The following is a 21869-nucleotide window of genomic DNA, read 5'->3' as shown; positions in this document are numbered from 1 at the left end:
AAAATAGCTATTTTGAAGATTTTTTCACTAATAAAAAAACTATTTTGAGAATTTTCACAGTCACAACAGTGAAGACCATAGTTGTTGCAAATTAATAAGAGTATATATTCTTTGTCACACATACATGCTGACCACCACCCATCCCTTCAAATACCCACCCACACCTTTTTTGAAGGCAAATTTCTTTATTTAACATCCAAAATCTATAATTGTTATGATATTACTCTTAATTACAACAAGATTATTTAATTGATAAAGAGAAAGGGATAAGAAAAGTGAGAATGTAATATCTTTTGGGATGCCAGTACTCGTTATACATACACTCTATTTATAATGTTAGAATACTGTTTGTGAATACTATTTAGCGGGGACAAACATGCATTATTGCTTTGAAAGAAATGGTCATAAAAAATCGTCGGTGGATTCACCTTTGAAAAAGTGGTCATCCAAAAAAACGTCGGTGGATTCATAATACTCCCCCTTGGATGACACCTTTTCAAAACTTCGGGGTCTTGAAGTACTGCCTCATTAAAAACCTTGCTAAAGGAAAACCCAATGGGAAAAAACTTTAGCTAAGGGAAAAAGAGTGCAGTATATAGCTCCCCCTCAAATTGCAGGTCGTTACATTGTTCGTACATGGCGCATGCCAATATCATGAACATGTTTCCTGAATGTTACTGTGGGAAGTGCTTTTGTGAAAAGATCAGCTGAGTTGTTGCTGGACTGGACATATCTCATTTCAACCTGATTGTCTTTAATAAGGTCTCGAGTATACTCAAAGTATCTTGGTGGTATATGCTTTGTTCTGTCACTTTTGATATACCCTTCCTTCATTTGCGAGACACAAGCTGCATTATCTTCATAGATAGGAGTTGGAATTCGATCTTTCTCTAGTCCACAAGAAATCAATATGTGTCGTGACATAGATCTTAACCATACACATTCTCTTGAAGCTTCATGCAATGCAATGACTTCAGCATGATTTGAAGATGTTGCAATAAGTGTTTGTTTCTGAGAACGCCATGAAATCGCAGTTCCTCCATTCTTAAATATGTATCCAGTTTGAGATTTTGCTTTATGGGGATCAGATAAATAACCTGCATCTGCATAACCAACTAACCCTTCTTTTGAATTGTTAGGATAAAATAAACCTAAATCAGCAGTTCCTTTTAGATACCGAAAAATATGTTTAATGCCATTCCAATGTCTTTTAGTAGGGGATGAACTGAATCTTGCTAATAAGTTAACTGCAAAAGAAATGTCAGGTCTTGTACAGTTAGTAAGATACATAAGTGCTCCAATTGCACTGAGGTATGGTACTTCGGGACCAAGAATCTCTTCATTATCTTCGCAAGGACGAAATGGATCATTTTCAACATTGAGTGATCTAACAACGATCGGTGTGCTCAAAGGATTTGCTTTGTCCATATTGAAACGTTTTAAGAGTTTCTCAGTATAAGTTGACTGATGCACAAGTATCCCATTATGCATATGCTCAATTTGTAAACCAAGACAATATTTGGTTTTTCCAAGATCTTTCATTTCGAATTCTTTCTTTAAAAGAGCAATTGCTTCATTAATTTCCTTTTGTGTCCCAATTAAATTTAGATCGTCAACATACACAGCTATGATCACATATCCTGATGTTGTCTTCTTGATGAAGACACATGGACAAATAAGATTATTTGTGTATCCTTTGCTTATCAAATAATCACTCAAACGATTGTACCACATCCTTCCAGATTGTTTCAGTCCATACAAGGATCTTTGTAACTTGATGGAATACATTTCCTTAGGCTTTGAGCTTATTGCATCGGGGAGTTTAAATCCTTCGGGAATTTTCATATAGATGTCACTATCTAGTGATCCATACAAGTAAGCTGTGACAACATCCATAAGACGCATCTCTAACTTTTTAGAGACTGCTAAGCTGATTAAATATCTAAACGTAATAGCATCCATGACAGGAGAATACGTTTCTTCATAGTCAATTCCTGGCCTCTGAGAAAAACCTTGAGCTACAAGTCTTGCTTTATATCTTGTAACTTCATTTTTCTCATTTCTTTTTCTCACAAAAACCCATTTATATCCTACAGGTTTCATTGACTTTGGTGTAATGACAATAGGTCCAAAAACCTTTCGATTGTTTAGTGAGTTTAATTCAGCTTGCATAGCATCTTTCCATTTGTTCCAATCTTGTCGATTTTTACAATCATCTACAGATTTTGGTTCAGGGTCATCATTTTCTTCCATGATATCGCTTGCCACAGAATAAGAAAATATATCATCAATATTTTCCATTTCATCTCGATCCCACATTATATGTGATTTACCATAGTTTATTGACAATTCTTTATTGGAATCATTTATTTCTTCCTGAGGAAATGTTATATCATTTATTCTTTCCTGAGGGAAGGTTTTGTCAATCATTCCTTCCTTAGGGTCAGTATCCTTCTCAGAACCCTTTCTTTTTCGAGGATTTTTATCCTTTGAACCGATTGGCCTTCCACGTTTTAAACGTTTTTGAGATTCATGAGGTGCATTATTATGGTTTTGCTTGCTTGGAATCTCAACTCGAGCTGGAGCATTAGCAGCTGGTATATGAGATTTAGTGACCCTGTTTATATCAGTAAATGCATCAGGTAACTGATTTGCAATTTCTTGTAGATGTATTATTTTTTGAACCTCTGTCTCACTTTGTTTTGATCTTGGGTCTAGGTGTAACAATGATGGTACACACCATGATATATCTCTTTCTTGCTTTTTCATTTCTCCCCCTAATGCTGGGAACATTGTCTCGTTAAAATGACAATCAGCAAAACGTGCTGTAAATACATCACCTGTTAAAGGTTCAAGGTATCTTATGATGGAAGATGTTTCATATCCAACATATATTCCCAACCTTCTTTGGGGACCCATTTTTGTGCGTTGTGGTGGTGCAATAGGAACATACACAGCACAACCAAAAATTCTAAGATGAGAGATATTTGGCTCATTTCCAGAAACAAGTTGTGTGGGAGAGTATTTATGATTTGCACTTGGTCTTACGCGGATTAATGATCCAGCATGCATAATTGCATGACCCCAAATAGAAACATGGAGTTTTGTCCTCATTATTAATGGTCTAGCTATTAGCTGTAGGCGTTTGATCAACGACTCGGCTAAGCCATTTTGTGTGTGTACATGAGCAACAGGGTGTTCTACAACAATCCCCACAGACATGCAATAATCATCAAAAGCATGTGATGTAAATTCTCCCGCATTATCAAGCCTTACTCTTTTAATGGTATAATCCGGAAAATGTGCACGTAATTTGATAATTTTAGCAAGAAATTTTGCAAAAGCAACATTACGAGTCGATAATAAAGAGATATTAGACCATCTGCTAGATGCGTCTATTAAGACCATGAAGTATCTAAATGGTCCACATGGTGGATGAATTGGTCCACATATGTCACCTTGAATTCTTTCAAGAAACATTGGTGTTTCTTTATCGACTTTTAATGGCGAAGGCCTTGTAATTAATTTTCCAAGAGAACAAGATGTACATTGAGGCATTTTATCTATTTTGTGGATCTTTTGACCTTTCAGTGGATGCCCATGTGTATTTTCAATGATCCTTTTCATCATTGTGGATCCTGGATGGCCTAATCTGTCATGCCATAAGTTTATGATACCAGAATCGCAACAATTTTCTTTGACTGCCATATGTGCTTGAGGCACATTTATATATGTATAATGCAAACCAGAATGGAGCATTGGCAATTTTTCCAATATTTGATCTTTGCTTATGATATGCAAATATTTTTCATTACTAACAGTCCTTGACTGAGTATCATATCCATTATGATATATGTTTCTGAAACTCAACAAATTTCTTGTTGATTTTGGGGAAAATAAAGCATTTTCTATTTTGAGCTTTGTACCATTTGGTAATGCTAAATTAGCTTTTCCCACTCCTTCTATCAAGTTTGTAGGACCTGATATTGTATTGATGATCCCTTTTGTTGGTTTCAGTTCATAAAAATATTTTTTAGATCTAAGTATAGTATGCGTGGCTCCACTATCCGCTATACATATATCTTCTTCATTTGTTTGATCTTGTGCTCCGGTGATTTTCATTTTAAATCTTGAAAAATATTAAGAGAGAAAAAAAATAAGTGTATAACGAAGACATATGATATTTTAATAAGAACTTTAATTGGAACACAAGTAGTACATGGAAGAGAAACTACATAATTAAAGATAATGAGAACACACTTAATAATTGCATCTAATTATAATAGTCAAGCAACTTTGTTTCAAAGTTCTATCCCAAAGTCTTCAAAGCTCAGCTCAGCATTGATATTATTAAAGTTATCAACATGGTTTACTTCTTTCTCTTTTCCTTTTAGAGAGGCTTGGTACAGTTCACACAGATGTGGAGCTGTGCGACAAGCCTTTGCCCAGTGGTTTGTACTTCCACATCTAAAACATGAAGTGCCATTGTTTTCGGACCTACCAGCTTCATTCCATTTATTTTGGTGGTTGGAATTGGTATTGTGTGGGACATGATAATTATTGGCTCTCTGGTTATGACCACGACTGTGACATCTGCCCCGATCCGACCCGACCCAGGTACCCGTTTCTCTGACCCGATCTCTTTCTTTTATGATTTAATATTTATACTTATATTTTACTTTTAATAATAATATATATTTTCCTTCCCGCCTCTTTCTCTCTTTTTCTTTCCGCCGTCCCGTCCCTCTTCTCTCTTTCCGCCTTCTTTTCCCTCTTGTCGCCGTCCCGCCCTTAAGCCTTGAACCTCTGTCCTTTGTTCCTTCCCGCCTAAGGTTGTCTGCGCAGCTCCACGCGCCAGACTCTTTACAAGGAAGCCTGCGTGAAGACCACCTGTTACTGCGATACGCGAGACGAACTGTCTCCGCAGCGCGCTAAGGATTTTAGTTCTTCCCGCGGCGCGCTATGGATACTGTTCTTCCCGCGACGCGCTAAGGAATATAGTTCTTCTCGCGACGCGCTTAGAATTGAAGTTCTTCCCGCGGCGCGCTTAGAAATATAATTCTTCCCGCGACGCGTTAAGGTTGGTTCTGTCTGCCTTCGCGCTCGCGCACTTTTGCCTTCGCGCTCGATGCCTTCTCGCGCTAAACCCTTTGAGTTTTCTTCTGTTTAATCTAGCCGTTTGCTTTTGTGTTGTCTTATCTTTTGTGCTGTTGACCTAACCTGCTTTATGTCTGAAAAGTTACTTTCGGCGCAGCATGCGCACCAACCCCATTGGTTGGCAGAAAAAGTGACTGACATTATCTTTTGAGATCTGCTTTTTCCATGCCTGACCAGTACCTTTAACTGACCTGCCCATGCCTTTTTACTGTTCCCTGTCAGCTTTTTCTCTTTTTCCCTGCTGCCATATCTTTTGATATCTTTTGCTTTTGGAATCTTTTGCTTTTTGAGATCTTTTTCCCCTTTTCTAGGGATTGTGTTCCCTAGGGTTTCTCTATTAATAATAGTATTATTTTTCCTAACACTACACACACAAAACACTTAATCTCTCCTGTTCTCCTTGCTCTCTCTGCCGCCTCCCTCTCTGCCTCCGTCTTCCTCCCTGTTCTGTCCTGCTCTTCCGGTAATATATATATTATATATAATAATTTACTTATTAATTATGCTAACTTATAATCAAGACTTAAAACAGATCGTTAAAACAATAATCTTATTTATAGGTTAACTTGTGCTTGTTTAAAGTTGGTTCTTGCTTTATCTTACGCCGCACCGATTATCAAGTGAGTAATCTCGTACCTAATCCCTTTTTGCTTTTAATGTTTTGGGATGTTCATGTGTTCATACAAACTTAGAGTCTTAAACTTGTTTATGAACTTTAGTCGCGCAGTATCCCATGTGTTGAGGACGTAGACTTGGCTGTTTATTTGTATGTGTGGATCATTAACCGTCTTGTCGGTCTATTCCGCAGTTCTCATGGTACCATTAGATGAACACGGGAGAACTATCGTTTATGATTTTCTCTTTTGTTTACACATGCACAGTTTGTCTTGTTTGTGAGCTCAATTGTGAGCACTGGCAGTCTATGAATCTTAGAGTTGGTCCCGATCAGATTACACCCCTGTTGAAAACCAGACATACACATGTTGCGCGCAGATTTATTGTTATCTATTATTATCTATTAAACTTGATTTCTCACCAACACGCAAGTGTTTGACGTTTATTTTAACACATGTTCAGGTTTGCAGTAGCTGTTTTGGAGCTTGTGGACACGTAGGAAGTTTTCTTTATTTTGGACCTAGATTAAAATGTATCAAGACAAGTTATTTGTTGTTCGAATATTTTGTCTTATAATATATTGATTTATGTTATCTTGTGTTTACCTTGCGCGTGCGCGAATGAATGTATTTATTAAATATTGACACCCAATAGTGTCACGAGTAATGAAACAATATGTGGCGCCCCGATGTATAATCCGCCTTTGGTCGGGGTGTTACAGATTGGTATCAGAGCTCGTTGACTTTAGGATAGGTGGTTAGACGTAACGGCCTAGAATACCTAAGAGTCCCTTCTCGCGCATGAGAGAAATCTCATGTTTGCGCGCTTATTGTTAATTACTCGTTGTTTATGAATATGCTCGCGCTTGCGCAGTATATGATTTTATGATTTATTTCGCGATATTTCGACTTTTGCTGAATTTCGATTTTTATTGATTTTTCTTGCATATTCGTTTGTTGGGATTTGAAAATCCGAAAAGTCATGGTGATACATGAATAGTTGATTTTCAATTTCCATTTACGATTAAGTTCTGAGGTTGGAGACTTGAAAAGTCATGGTGATACATGAATTGTCAACCTCCAATACTCATTTTCTTGTATGTTTTATATTGAAGATTGAAAAGTCATGGTGATACATGAATCGTCAATCTCCAATACTCGTTTGCTCGTATATTTTAAATTGGGAATTCGGAAAGTCATGGTGATACATGAATTGTCGATTCTTGATTCGAATTTGCTACCTTTATTAAGTCTGCATTTAGGGTCATTTATTTTACTTTAACTTTTGATAGTATCTAACTCCGTGAAACCAAGCTTTTCGAGGTTATACTTTGTGCTAAAACCAAGATATTAACTAAAATTAAAACTTTTATAGAATGCCTCCGCTATCTCGTCGCCATCTCAAGAAGAAAGAAGCCGCGCGCAGACGCTCGCAGCAACGTTCCCAGGAAATGGCCGCCGCAATAGCCCAAGCTTTGAGCCAAAACAATACCAACACCTCCAGTTATAACATTAAGTCCTTTAACGCGGGTAACCCTCCAAAGTTCACAGGTCTTGAAGGAGCCACCGTGATGCTTCAGTGGCTGGAGAAAATAGAAAACACTTTCCTCCACACCCAATGCCCCTCAGACAGACGAACCCTATATGCTTCCAGTGTCCTGGAATCTAGAGCGCTTACATGGTGGAATGGAGTAGCTCATGCGCGTGGCGCAGAAGCTGCTTCTAGCATGACATGGGAGGAATTCAAGGAAATTCTGACGCGAGAATTCTGCCCTCCCAACGAAGTTAAGCGCTTGGAGGAAGAATTTTGGAATCTTAAGCAATACAGTGGCGAAGCGCGCGAGTACGCGACGCGCTTCCATGAACTAAGCCTGCTGGTCCCTCACCTTGTTACCCCTTCCCGCCGAGCCATAGAGAAATTCCTTGGGGGTCTCCCCATGGAAATTCAAGATTCTGTATGGGCCAGAAACCCAGTAACCCTCTCTGACGCCATTGAGTTGGCCGCTGTGCTCAGCGACAACCATGTCAGAGCAGGAACCCTGTTCCTGCGGGGAACAGAAAAGACCAAACTCACCAAGACTGCCCCTGAACCAACAGAAACCAAACCTGAACCCTCAAACCGTAACAACCTCAAGCGCAGGCGCAAAGCCTATGCGCTTACCAACCCGCCCATTGTCCAGCAACCCATCTACCAACCTCCAGTTTACGCGCCTAACCCACTGTCAGCCTACCCAACACCTCCTGTAGCCCACAACTATGCCTTAACCAATCCAGCACTCCCTGCCCCGCCAACTAAGAAACCTTACACAGGAAATCAACCCTTTTGCCCAACCTGTAGACTTCACCACCCAACCCAAACCCCGTGTCGACAATGTAACCGATGTGGCCGCGTTGGTCACTCTGCTGAATACTGTAGAGTCCCTCTCGCCAACCCAATTGCGCCAACACCACCAGTCTACCCGCAGAATCCACAACCAACCTACCAAAACCCACGACCCAGATCGTGCTTTAACTGCGGTGATCCCAGTCATTTCCGGAACGCGTGCCCAAGGCTACAAGTTCAGATTACGCAAGCGAATCCGGTGAACCAGATTTCAAACCAAGTGACGCGTGGACGAGCTTTTAACATAACCGCGCACCAAGCGCAAGCGAATAATGACGTAGTTAATGGTACATTTTTGCTTAACGGATTTTATGCTTCTGTACTTTTTGATACTGGCGCCGATCGAAGTTTTATCTCTCGCGCCTTCGAGCAGAAGCTTGCGCGACCGCGCAGCGATTTAAAAGAAGATTTTTCAGTTGAATTGGCTAATGGCGAAACTGTTTTAATTAACTCGGTGATTAAAGATTGCACGCTTAACCTTAACGAAAACGATTTTCTAATCGACCTCATCCCCATGCCTCTTGGAAGTTTTGATGTTATCATTGGTATGGATTGGCTTTCGCATAATCGCGCCGAAGTTATTTGCGCCAAGAAGTTGATTCGCATTCCTCGAGAAAATGGTGATCTTCACATCTACGGCGAAAAACCCTCCAGTGGTCTTAAGCTTATGTCTTGCGCCGAAGCCCAAAGACTCATGCGGAAGAAGTGTGTTGCATTCTTAGCCCATGTGGTCAAACCTGCTGAAGAAAAGAAGCTTCGCGATATCCCTGTTGTGCGTGATTTTCCTGAAGTTTTTCCTGATGATCTTCCTGGTATCCCTCCCGCTCGTGAAGTCGAGTTCCGTATTGATCTTGTCCCTGGTGCTTCCCCCGTAGCTAAATCTCCTTACCGTCTTGCGCCCGCTGAGATGCAAGAATTGGCAAGCCAACTTCAAGAGTTGACTGCTAAAGGATTCATCCGCCCTAGCTCTTCGCCCTGGGGTGCTCCGGTGTTGTTCGTTAAAAAGAAAGATGGATCGTTTCGCATGTGTATCGATTACCGCGAGTTGAACAAACTCACCATTAAAAACCGGTATCCCTTACCACGTATTGACGACCTCTTTGATCAACTCCAAGGTGCCTCTTGTTTTTCCAAGATCGATCTCCGCTCTGGCTATCACCAGTTGCGCATCCGCGATGAAGATGTTCCGAAGACTGCTTTTCGAACTCGTTATGGCCATTTTGAATTCTTGGTCATGTCCTTCGGTTTAACCAACGCACCCGCCGTTTTCATGGATCTAATGAATCGGGTGTGTAGGCCTTTCTTGGATAAATTCGTGATTGTGTTTATCGATGATGTTCTGGTGTATTCTAAGACCAAGGCCGAGCATGAGCAACATCTTCGGTTGGTGTTGCAAAAGCTTCGAACCGAGCAGCTCTATGCTAAGCTTTCCAAGTGTGAATTCTGGTCTGATGAAGTACAGTTTCTTGGTCATGTTGTGAACAAGATGGGTATTCATGTCGACCCATCCAAAATTGAAGCAATCAAGAACTGGATTACGCCATCCTCTCCTTCTGAGATCCGTTCCTTTCTGGGCTTAGCTGGTTATTACCGGCGCTTCATTTCGAACTTCTCGAAGATCGCTTTGCCTTTAACAGCTCTAACGCACAAAGGTAAACCGTATATTTGGGGCTCGAAGCAAGAAGAAGCCTTTCTGACGCTCAAGCGATTGTTGTGTGAAGCTCCTGTTCTTGCGCTACCTGAGGGTAATGAAGATTTTGTCGTGTATTGCGATGCATCCAACCAAGGTCTCGGTTGTGTTCTTATGCAACGAGGCAAGGTTATCGCTTACGCATCAAGGCAACTCAAGGTTCATGAAAAGAATTATACAACTCACGACCTCGAACTAGGCGCAGTTGTTTTTGCCTTGAAGATCTGGAGACACTACCTTTATGGTACTAAGTGTATCCTCTACACTGACCATAAAAGCCTTCAGCATATCTTTGATCAGAAGGAACTTAACATGAGGCAACGCCGATGGAACGAACTCATCAGCGATTACGATTGTGAGATCCGGTATCATCCTGGTAAGGCTAATGTGGTAGCCGATGCGCTCAGCCGAAAACCCTGCCAGCTTAACTGTATTTTGCCGCGCACGCATCTTCACTTTGCGCCGATTCAAAGCAACCTTGAATCGCGTATTCGTGACGCGCAGCGCGCATCCATCAGTAATGGTAACCTTCGCGCCGAGTTAGCGTGTGGCGCGGAAGCGCATTTTGTCCCTAATCTGAGTGGAATTCTCTGCTATCTTAATCGCATCTGGATTCCCTTTGATGAGAATCTTCGCGCTGATATCCTGAGTGAAGCACACAAATCTCGGTATTCTATTCATCCTGGCGCTGATAAGATGTACAAGGATTTGCGCATTACTTATTGGTGGCCCGGTATGAAAAAGGATATTGCTGTGTTCGTAGCTAGATGTCTGACTTGTTCTAAAGTGAAAGCTGAACACCAACGCCCATCTGGTTTGCTCGAACAACCAGAAATTCCTACGTGGAAATGGGAATGTGTAGCGATGGACTTTATTACCAAGTTACCTTTGACAGCAAGCAAACATGATAGCATTTGGGTAATAGTGGATCGTTTGACTAAGTCTGCTCACTTTCTGCCCATTCGTGAAAACTACCGTGTTGAGCAACTCGCGCAGCTTTATGTCAAGGAAATTGTCTGCCGCCATGGTACTCCTTTGAGCATCATATCCGATCGCGATGGCCGTTTTATATCCCGCTTTTGGAAATCTCTCCAATCTGCGCTAGGAACTCGCTTGGACATGAGTACGGCATATCATCCTCAGACTGACGGACAGTCTGAGCGAACTATTCAAACTCTTGAGGATATGCTCCGATCTTGTGTTCTTGATTTTGGAGGTAATTGGGATTCACACCTGCCTTTGATTGAGTTCTCTTATAATAACAGCTATCATTCCAGTATCGGTATGGCCCCATTTGAAGCACTTTACGGTCGTAAGTGCCGCTCCCCGATTTGTTGGAGCGAAGTGGGTGAAACTCAAATCACATGACCCGAACTTGTTCAAGAGACAACCGGTAAAATCGCCAAGATCCGTGATCATCTGCTGACTGCCAGAAGCCGACAGAAGAGTTACGCAGATCGCAGGCGAAAGCCTCTCGAATTTCAAGTTGGTGATCTTGTTCTCCTCAAAGTGTCGCCCTGGAAAGGTGTTGTCCGCTTTGGGAAGAAAGGTAAGCTTGCTCCTCGATATGTTGGACCATTTAAGATTCTCGCGCGTGTAGGAAAAGTTGCCTACAGACTTGACCTGCCGCCCGCGCTCAGTAATGTGCATCCAACGTTCCATGTATCCAATCTCAAGAAGTGTTTAGCTGACGAGAACCTTCACATTCCACTTGATGAAGTTCAAGTTGATGAAACAATGCATTTCGTTGAGAAGCCTGTTGAGATTATGGATCGCGAGGTTAAGCAAACCAAGCGCAGTCGTATCCCTATTGTTAAAGTTCGATGGGAGTCCAAGCGCGGAGCCGAGTTTACATGGGAAAGGGAAGATCAAATGAAGATCAAGTACCCGCACCTGTTCTCTGCGCAACCTACTTCGAGATAAATTTCGGGACGAAATTTCTTAAAGTAGGGGAGACTGTGACATCTGCCCCGATCCGACCCGACCCAGGTACCCGTTTCTCTGACCCGATCTCTTTCTTTTATGATTTAATATTTATACTTATATTTTACTTTTAATAATAATATATATTTTCCTTCCCGCCTCTTTCTCTCTTTTTCTTTCCGCCGTCCCGTCCCTCTTCTCTCTTTCCGCCTTCTTTTCCCTCTTGTCGCCGTCCCGCCCTTAAGCCTTGAACCTCTGTCCTTTGTTCCTTCCCGCCTAAGGTTGTCTGCGCAGCTCCACGCGCCAGACTCTTTACAAGGAAGCCTGCGTGAAGACCACCTGTTACTGCGATACGCGAGACGAACTGTCCCCGCAGCGCGCTAAGGATTTTAGTTCTTCCCGCGACGCGCTATGGATACTGTTCTTCCCGCGACGCGCTAAGGAATATAGTTCTTCTCGCGACGCGCTTAGAATTGAAGTTCTTCCCGCGGCGCGCTTAGAAATATAATTCTTCCCGCGACGCGTTAAGGTTGGTTCTGTCTGCCTTCGCGCTCGCGCACTTTTGCCTTCGCGCTCGATGCCTTCTCGCGCTAAACCCTTTGAGTTTTCTTCTGTTTAATCTAGCCGTTTGCTTTTGTGTTGTCTTATCTTTTGTGCTGTTGACCTAACCTGCTTTATGTCTGAAAAGTTACTTTCGGCGCAGCATGCGCACCAACCCCATTGGTTGGCAGAAAAAGTGACTGACATTATCTTTTGAGATCTGCTTTTTCCATGCCTGACCAGTACCTTTAACTGACCTGCCCATGCCTTTTTACTGTTCCCTGTCAGCTTTTTCTCTTTTTCCCTGCTGCCATATCTTTTGATATCTTTTGCTTTTGGAATCTTTTGCTTTTTGAGATCTTTTTCCCCTTTTCTAGGGATTGTGTTCCCTAGGGTTTCTCTATAAATAATAGTATTATTTTTCCTAACACTACACACACAAAACACTTAATCTCTCCTGTTCTCCTTGCTCTCTCTGCCGCCTCCCTCTCTGCCTCCGTCTTCCTCCCTGTTCTGTCCTGCTCTTCCGGTATTATATATATTATATATAATAATTTAGTTATTAATTATGCTAACTTATAATCAAGACTTAAAACAGATCGTTAAAACAATAATCTTATTTATAGGTTAACTTGTGCTTGTTTAAAGTTGGTTCTTGCTTTATCTTACGCCGCACCGATTATCAAGTGAGTAATCTCGTACCTAATCCCTTTTTGCTTTTAATGTTTTGGGATGTTCATGTGTTCATACAAACTTAGAGTCTTAAACTTGTTTATGAACTTTAGTCGCGCAGTATCCCATGTGTTGAGGACGTAGACTTGGCTGTTTATTTGTATGTGTGGATCATTAACCGTCTTGTCGGTCTATTCCGCAGTTCTCATGGTACCATTAGATGAACACGGGAGAACTATCGTTTATGATTTTCTCTTTTGTTTACACATGCACAGTTTGTCTTGTTTGTGAGCTCAATTGTGAGCACTGGCAGTCTATGAATCTTAGAGTTGGTCCCGATCAGATTACACCCCTGTTGAAAACCAGACATACACATGTTGCGCGCAGATTTATTGTTATCTATTATTATCTATTAAACTTGATTTCTCACCAACACGCAAGTGTTTGACGTTTATTTTAACACATGTTCAGGTTTGCAGTAGCTGTTTTGGAGCTTGTGGACACGTAGGAAGTTTTCTTTATTTTGGACCTAGATTAAAATGTATCAAGACAAGTTATTTGTTGTTCGAATATTTTGTCTTATAATATATTGATTTATGTTATCTTGTGTTTACCTTGCGCGTGCGCGAATGAATGTATTTATTAAATATTGACACCCAATAGTGTCACGAGTAATGAAACAATATGTGGCGCCCCGATGTATAATCCGCCTTTGGTCGGGGTGTTACAATGACCACGGCCACGACCACGACCGTAAGAGTTATTGTTCCATTTGAATGGAGGCTTACGATCATTAAAATGCCTTTTGTCAAAATGACCACGTCCACGTCCACGGCCTCGTCCTCGACTTTGTTCCCATTTATGATCAGAATTTTTATGAGAACTTTTGTGAGCAACATGTGCTTCTGGTATTGCTAATGAACCCGTGGGACGAGATTGATGATTTTTCATCAATAATTCATTATTTTTCTCGGCTACAAGGAGTAATGCATTTAGATCAGAGTATCTCTTAAAATTCTGCAAACGATAATGTGTTTGCAAGTTTATATTTGATGCATGAAACGTGGAGAAAGTTTTCTCTAACTTTTCTTCCTCTGTTACGGGATACCCACAAAATTCTAGCTTTGAACAGATTCGGTATAAAGCAGAGGTGTAATCATTTACCCTCTTAAAATCTTGGAACCTAAGACTGTTCCATTCATCTCTAGAAGTTGGAAGTAAAACTTCCTTTAGATGACTGAATCTGCTTTTCAAATCTTCCCATATCATATATGGGTTATCATAATTAAAATACTCATGCTGTAGCAATTCATCAATATGTTTATGGATGAAAACATCAGCTCTTGCTTTATCCTGGTCAGAGCAATCATTGTGTTCTTGGATTGCGTCTAACACATCCATAGATTTTAAATGTCTTTTGACATTTGCTGTCCAAGACATATAATTTTCTCCAGAAATGTTGAGTGCTGGGAATTCGAGTTTTGCTATATTTGACATTTTGTTGCTAAACATAATAGAGCAAATAATAAGATAAATATTAGAATCCATATATATCAATCAACAATGAGATACAATACATTGGTAGAGCTATAAACATATAAAAGAAAAAGAACATGCCGAACTCTTCAGATGGGAGATTAAAAATTAGAATGAGAAGTAGTATAAGCATTATAGTGACCAACATCAAAACCGGGTGAATCATTTTGAGAATTTTATCTTGGATAAATTTAATAAGAAGAATGTTTGTTGTAATGAAATGGGGTTAATGATTGGTTATTTATAGTGGAGGTTTATAACCCATTTATAACGGTTATATTACCGTTTATAACGGTAATATTACCGTTTGTGTGTGTGTGTATATATAATATATAATATTAATTATTTTAAAGTAAGATAATAAGATATTAAATACAGTTTATTTTATAAAAAATATATAATTAGTATGCACAATAATAAGAATAGAATTGTTAGTGTAAATAAATCTAACTTCTAAAATAGTTATCAAATTTTAATAACAATGTTTATACACATTATTGCTATTACTCAGTATATTAGTTAGTATATGTATATGCATAGATATATGTCTAATGTACATAATTAAAGAAATGTTTATGATGCTTATGTAGATACCTTTGTGTTTATTACCTTTCTTGGTTAGGATATAAGCGGCTCGTGCTGATAACGTGTTATGATATTACTCTTAATTACAACAAGATTATTTAATTGATAAAGAGACAGGGGATAAGAAAAGTGAGAATGTAATATCTTTTGGGATGCCAGTACTCGTTATACATACACTCTATTTATAATGTTAGAATACTGTTTGTGAATACTATTTAGGGGGGACAAACATGCATTATTGCTTTGAAAGAAATGGTCATCAAAAATCGTCGGTGGATTCACCTTTGAAAAAGTGGTCATCCAAAAAAACGTCGGTGGATTCATAATAATAATTTTATTTTCTCCCATATTTAAAAAAAAATAAGAGCCACTTTCGATAATGGAACACAAGTTGCGTCATTTAGTAGTTAATAATTAACCAAGCGTTCACGGGCAGTACATTCTTCCCAGAAAAAGTTTTACGATCGCAAACAAAGAAAAATAGAAAGAAAAACTTCTTTCGAAATTAAAGTCACCTTTAAAAAGGCATCTGAACCAAATGAAATCGAAAAACATAGAGCTACCATCAAAAACGCAAAACACTTTGGTGACCAGACTCAAATCAACCAAAAAACATTGTTGGGTCCAGCTGTCCACCATGTTAAATGGTCTTTTATGAATACGCGATGCACCATCCTACTCGTTGGATGATATTATCCTCAGTTCTTAAATAGATGGCCATCACCTTCAGCAAAATATTGTTTACATTTCTAGCCTTTGGCATTCGCTTTCTTATCAAACTCCCAGAAGATATGTAGCAAATCCACCCAAAGGATTGGTTGTCTACGGTCCCCGTTGTCAACAATGATTATACAAAAGTTGTCATGAAAACTAGTTCAAGGTAGTAATACAAAAGTCGTTATGGAAAACAAGCAGAAAACCGGCTTGTTGAATGTTAGGATCAAACTATGAAGATTTTTTACTCGTAAAACCATAGCAAATGTGAAGTAACAAGCAGATATACACCAAAACATGTATATATTGTTTGTGAAAAATGATATAAAGTCAATGTTTTTAAATCATATTTTCTAAAAATGTTGTTTAACGTGTAACTCAATCTTAAATCCTTTAGAAGTGTCTTAACAAACTATTACATTAAAAAAAGGGGGTTAATTTTTCCTTTTTTGTTTGAGTTTATTATATATAAAAGCTTTTAACGAATCACGTGCTATAGTACTTTATCCATAAACTTTTATGGCATCGTGTAAAACAACAAAGACCATAATTGTCGACAAGCCATATTTCTTTTGTTTAAATAATTTTGCCATCCTAAATCCATAAAACTTATTATCTATATATTACAAAAATAAACACCACTTGAATAAAAAAAACTAAACACAAATAAGTAAAAAGGATAAGATCGTCATTGCTCATTAATTAAGATCACAAAACACCAGTTAACCACCACTAACAATCCTATCCATTCCATTTCCTACATTACCAGTCTTAAAACCATGCATTAAAATTAAAAAGTTAAAAACCACCAAATTAAAACCGCTCCGGATCCAACGGCGCCTACGCCTCCACGTCACCACACTTCTTAACCGCCGGAGTGCAAATAGCCCACACAACACCATAAGGATCCGTCACCTTCCCCACGCGCCCTCCGCAACACGCGCCTCCTTCACCCTCGCCAATCTCGCCGTCAGCAACCGCACCAGCCTTCACCGCCTTCTCCACCGCAGCCTCAATGTCATCAGTCTCCAAACAAAACACCACTCCAGAGCTCACACTACACACACAATTTTGGCGCTAAAAATAAAAAACTGACCGTAAAACGAACAAAATCAAAACATCTGTTGTTTCTAAACAGTAATAGCTACAAATAGTTTACAATAAACGTATAAAAATGAAAAAAATGAGACTTACGGAGCGTTTGAATCGTCTGAGAAGTCAGAAACGATGATAGTAGTGCCACCGAGCTTGATCTCAGCCGAGAGAAGAAGCGGAAGCTCCTGATCGGCTTTCCGCTTCGGATGACTGACGCGACTCACCTCCTCGGCTCCAAACGCCGACTTGTAAAACGCAATGGCGTCGTTGGCCTTGGACGACTCAACGAACAGCTGCAGCTTCAGCGCCGTGAACGTGACGGTGTTGCTCTTCTCGACGGCGGATCCGTTGGTGCATTCGGTTGTTGCCATTGTTGGTGAAATGAAACCCTAGGAGAGAGAATGAATAAGTTTGTGATGGTGAGGAGAGGTTATAATGTGGGAATGTGATGGTTAGGTGGGGTTTTATAGAAGCGAGGAATCGGAACCGTTTTGTGCTTTGATTTTGAACTGGACTTTGGTGGTATTAGCCCTCTTTTTTCGGGTCTAATTACAAACTTACCATACACGCGTGAGATGGGTAGTATTTCACTATTTCATATTCAACCCACCAAATGGGGAATGTAATGTTTTTCTTTTTAGATTGTTTTGGACTTTGGTGTTAGTATTTAATAGCGCCGTTCAAATCGTTCGACGTTTGAATTTGCTCGCCGCTAATTTGAAAATTGTTTGGAAAATGCTCGCTCCTTTTTCGCTCGATTGTAAACGAGCTAAGCAACGAGCAAATGTCTGCTCGGTTCGGTTCGGTTCGGCTCATATATTTTTAATTTAATTTATATATAATTATATGTGAACAAATATATAAATATATAGACAACACACATGAAATATAAGTATTCAATTTTTTAAACTCTTTTAAATTTTTTATATTCCGTCACTTTTATAGTTTTATTAGTTCGATTCAAGTTTTCAGAATATTAAAAAGTTTGTTTACATGTTTATATATCTCACTTCAAACTTATTTCTCCTAAAAATTTATAACATATTAGAGATTTGTCTAAAAACTACAAATTTGTTTACAAAATATATAATTGCAGCCTTTAAACTTGTTTCTTATTGAAAATTTAAAGTGAAAAAGAAATAAGAAATGCTCGAAATCGCTCGATGTTCGATTGCAAAATGCTCGGTCCGATTTTAGCTCGTTTCATTTTTCGCTCGGTTCGAATTTCAGCCGTTCGGTTCGGTTCAGTTGTAAACGAGCCAAGCAATGAGCAAGCTTTCTTCGATTCGGCTCGGCTCGGCTCGTAAACAGCCCTACTATCTATTACTAGTTGATGTAACACAAAGTGTACATCTTATTGCATCAAATTATCCTCATATTTATACCGAACTCTATGCAAATTCATTGTTTTAGGTACTTATTTGAGTTATTTGTGAATTTGCATTTTCGGGCGCCCGCCCGACAAAGAAAACATGAAAAGAGGGCGTTTCAGGGACAAAAACAGCAATCTGCCAGACCTGCACGCCCATGCCAGCCCGTGCATGGGACCGTGTCAACCAGGAAACTTGCCAGTGCAGGATCTACAGCCGAGAAAATTCAAAATAACCAGCCAGTGCTAGCCCGTGCCAGAACAGAGAAATCTGACTTTTTGGTTAGACTAAAGTAATGGGTTGACTTTCCACATCGGGGCACGACCGTGCATGCCCGTGCCAGACGTCCAGAATGCATAAATACACCTCCATTTTAAGTGTGGAGCCTTAGGAAAATTCTCTATAATTGCTGAAAATTTCTTGTGTGTGTTATAGAGAGAATTCAAGGCTTCCATCTTTGTGTGATCATCCTTTCAAGTAACAATCATCATTCATCTTAGTTTGCAATCTTTTGTTCTTAACAATGATTTGTAAAATTACTTTGATTTTGATTGTTGTATCAAGCCTTATGTGCTAATACTTTTGTTACTTAGATTATGTTGAAACTTTTACTTATGTAACATCTAGGAAAATCCCATATTTATTTTGGACTAAAGTTGTCAACTTTGAAAGTTGGGGGATTGAAAATATCCTCAAGATAATTAATGAAAAACTGAAATGAGAAACATTAAGTATTCTTATGTTAAGGAAATAAGAAAATTCCATCCCACATGGAAAGATGGAAGAAAAGGGAAGCATTCCCCATGGGTATAAATAAGGAATGGAATTTTCATCCAACATGGAAACAAATAAAGAAATTGAAGCTCTTTATAAGGAAGCAAGATTCCATATAAATGTTTTAACGTGGCTAACCACTCTCCATAGTCCTAGCGGAGCGCGCACGGACTCGGGCGATGGGCGTAATGTGGCGTTTTGATGGCGCACTTGGCACTTCGCACGGTCGCATCGCTGCGAGCCGCATAAGGGCCGCTTTAGTATTTTTGGAAAATGGAAGTATGACCAAGAAATGACAAGTTATCAAAGATGAAGGACCAAAAGTAAAAAAAATATGATTCCAGGACCCATCGCGCTACGTGATGAGCCCAGGAACAGCATCATTGCGCTACGCGATGCTCTTCCCTAGAAATCAGAAAAAAGGGGGCGCCGCGCTGCGCAATGACCCCATTAAGCAACCGGTGCCACGTGTCCAGCCACGTGTTAATACGTGGCAGCATCTCAACAATTGCGGCGTCGTGCTACGTGATGCCCTAAAAGAAGGGACCATCTCGCTACGCGATGGATCCCAATTTCGGCTATAAAAGGGAGGGGTCACGTCATTCCCATCTCACACCTCAAACACCCACTTTCACACATAGTTAGCCTCGGTTTGCGTGCCGACCTCGTGGAACGTGCCAAGCTCCGAAACTCCGACGGTTTAAGTAGTAGTACGCGATATAAAGTAGAAGTGCCACTCGATCAGTCATAGGCAATTAACTTCAAATACCTATGTGAGGTAGGGGTTCTGATTAAGTTATTATTTTATTATTAGTATAATAGCTTACACCATAGCCGGGAGTATAGCCCGAACCTTGATTACTGATAAGCATAATATAACTTTTCATAAGCAATGGTTATAGGTAAATTATTGTTTCTTTACGATTAAGAAACGTAATCATTTACATGCAAAGGTTATAGTTAAATAGTATTTCTTAATGATTAAGAAAGATACTATTCATTCACACCGGTAAAGTAATGTTTCTTCTTGAATTCTTCTTGAAGAAGAAACCTGATATAAATGTTTCTTCCTAAAGAAGAAACCTGATATATAATTAATAAATAAATAAAGGGACTAAATGTCCATATGTTTTATACAAACAAATGATTTGTTAAGGTTACAGCTATACAAAACAGACTAGGGGTCTGAAGCTAGGTCATAGATCTAGATATTTATACAAATGTTATTCTCGGACTATAGGTCCGAGATAACAATCAATCAATCAGTCAATCAAAAAGCTGAAAATAGAAACAGGAATTAGTAACAGAAATTCAATTAAAGATAGGGGTCAGTAGCAGAAACTGATCAATATACAGGAATCTGTGTTAGAAACTGATTACAATCATAAAAGGTGAATACGCCCCAACCTTTTACAACTCTTTTAGAGTCTGAACTGTTTACATAGGATTTACGGATCCTTAAAACTTTGTGTTACAATAATGAGAAACGGGCATACTCAAATTAAGAGTATACATGTGTCTGGATCCATACATACATGGTGACTCGGAGTTCCCCGAGGCCATGCATATCATTAAACATACCTCTGGTAGTCTACGAGACTGATCAGAGAAATGATATTGTGTATATGATTAATTGTACATGTACTTAGGGTAATTTTAACCCAATTGAGTTGGGTGCCTAATGAGTATTGTCACAAAGGTATTGTTATTGTTTACACACTGGTATTATTGAGTCAGCGTCATTCACCGGCTGTTTGCTGACGTATTTTTCCCCCACATTTCAGGGAAACTGTAAAGAATAGAACTGACAGGCAAGACTGATAGAAGATTGGAGACATAGTCATTAGAGGTGATCTGATGGCTTAGATATTTATTTAGAATATTATTAATAAATTATATTTTCAAAAGACAGTTAATTGAAATATCAAACGGGTATTCTGACCCGACATTTTTTAAATGAATATTATATTTTAAAAGGCTTCCGCTAATAACCCACAACTCTGATATATTTTCAAAACCGGATACCAACCCAGGACGTCACACCCAGGCCCTGAGTCGGGGTGTGACAGGTTGATATCAGATCTATCGGTCTTAGCGAATTAGGTATAATTATTACCTAGGCTTTGACTAGAAATAAAGAAATTGCTGAAAACATTGGTATTCAATACCAACTGATATAATCACTGAATGATTAAATATGATACGATTGGATTTAATCCTACACGAGTACTGATTCAAACAAAATAGGTACTTAACTGAAAGTATCTAAAATACAGTCACTGAATAATAAAACTGTTACGGATAAGATAGGAACGCGATCCTATTTCTCATCTAACATCGTACAGATGTCTGATCGTCAATCCAGCCAAGGATCATATCAACCTCGGTCAGGTAAAGGAAAAGGGTGCATAGGGACAGCTTTACTTCCAATCCCTATATCTAGTAGTGAAGACTCACATCAGACCTCAATGGAGGAAAATTCAGATTCATTTGATTCCAACATCCCACTAGCCCATATCATGCGAAGACAAGATGTGCAGGGAACAAGATCAAGTGGATCAAGTGGGTCCCAAAGATCAATAAAGTCAAAGGGAAAAGGGATAATGACTGATCAGGAAGAAAATCCTTAGGGGCAGGAATATTTCAATTATCCGATGAACCAAGATCCTTACTTTGCTCATCCTCAAAATGAACTCGGAACACAGATTATGAAGGACTATACGTCAGAGATGACCCAACATGTTATGAAGTCGATGTTACAATAATAGCCGAAGCAATGCTCAACGATATAGAAATGGAAGAAGAGAGGAAAAAGG

At 39.4% G+C, this 21869-nt stretch overlaps 1 pseudogene; it reads right to left on the bottom strand.

The window, feature by feature from the left end:
* Positions 1 to 16609: 16609 nt before the first annotated feature.
* On the bottom strand, positions 16610 to 17280 carry LOC143533775 (uncharacterized protein At5g48480 pseudogene; annotated as a pseudogene).
* Positions 17281 to 21869: the final 4589 nt, after the last annotated feature.

This window comes from Bidens hawaiensis, unplaced genomic scaffold (assembly GCF_021521415.1).
Source record: "Bidens hawaiensis isolate Kalapana, Puna unplaced genomic scaffold, B.hawaiensis_p1.1 tig00000760_1, whole genome shotgun sequence".
NCBI lineage: Eukaryota > Viridiplantae > Streptophyta > Magnoliopsida > Asterales > Asteraceae > Bidens > Bidens hawaiensis.
This window is presented reverse-complemented; position numbering and strand designations above follow the sequence as displayed.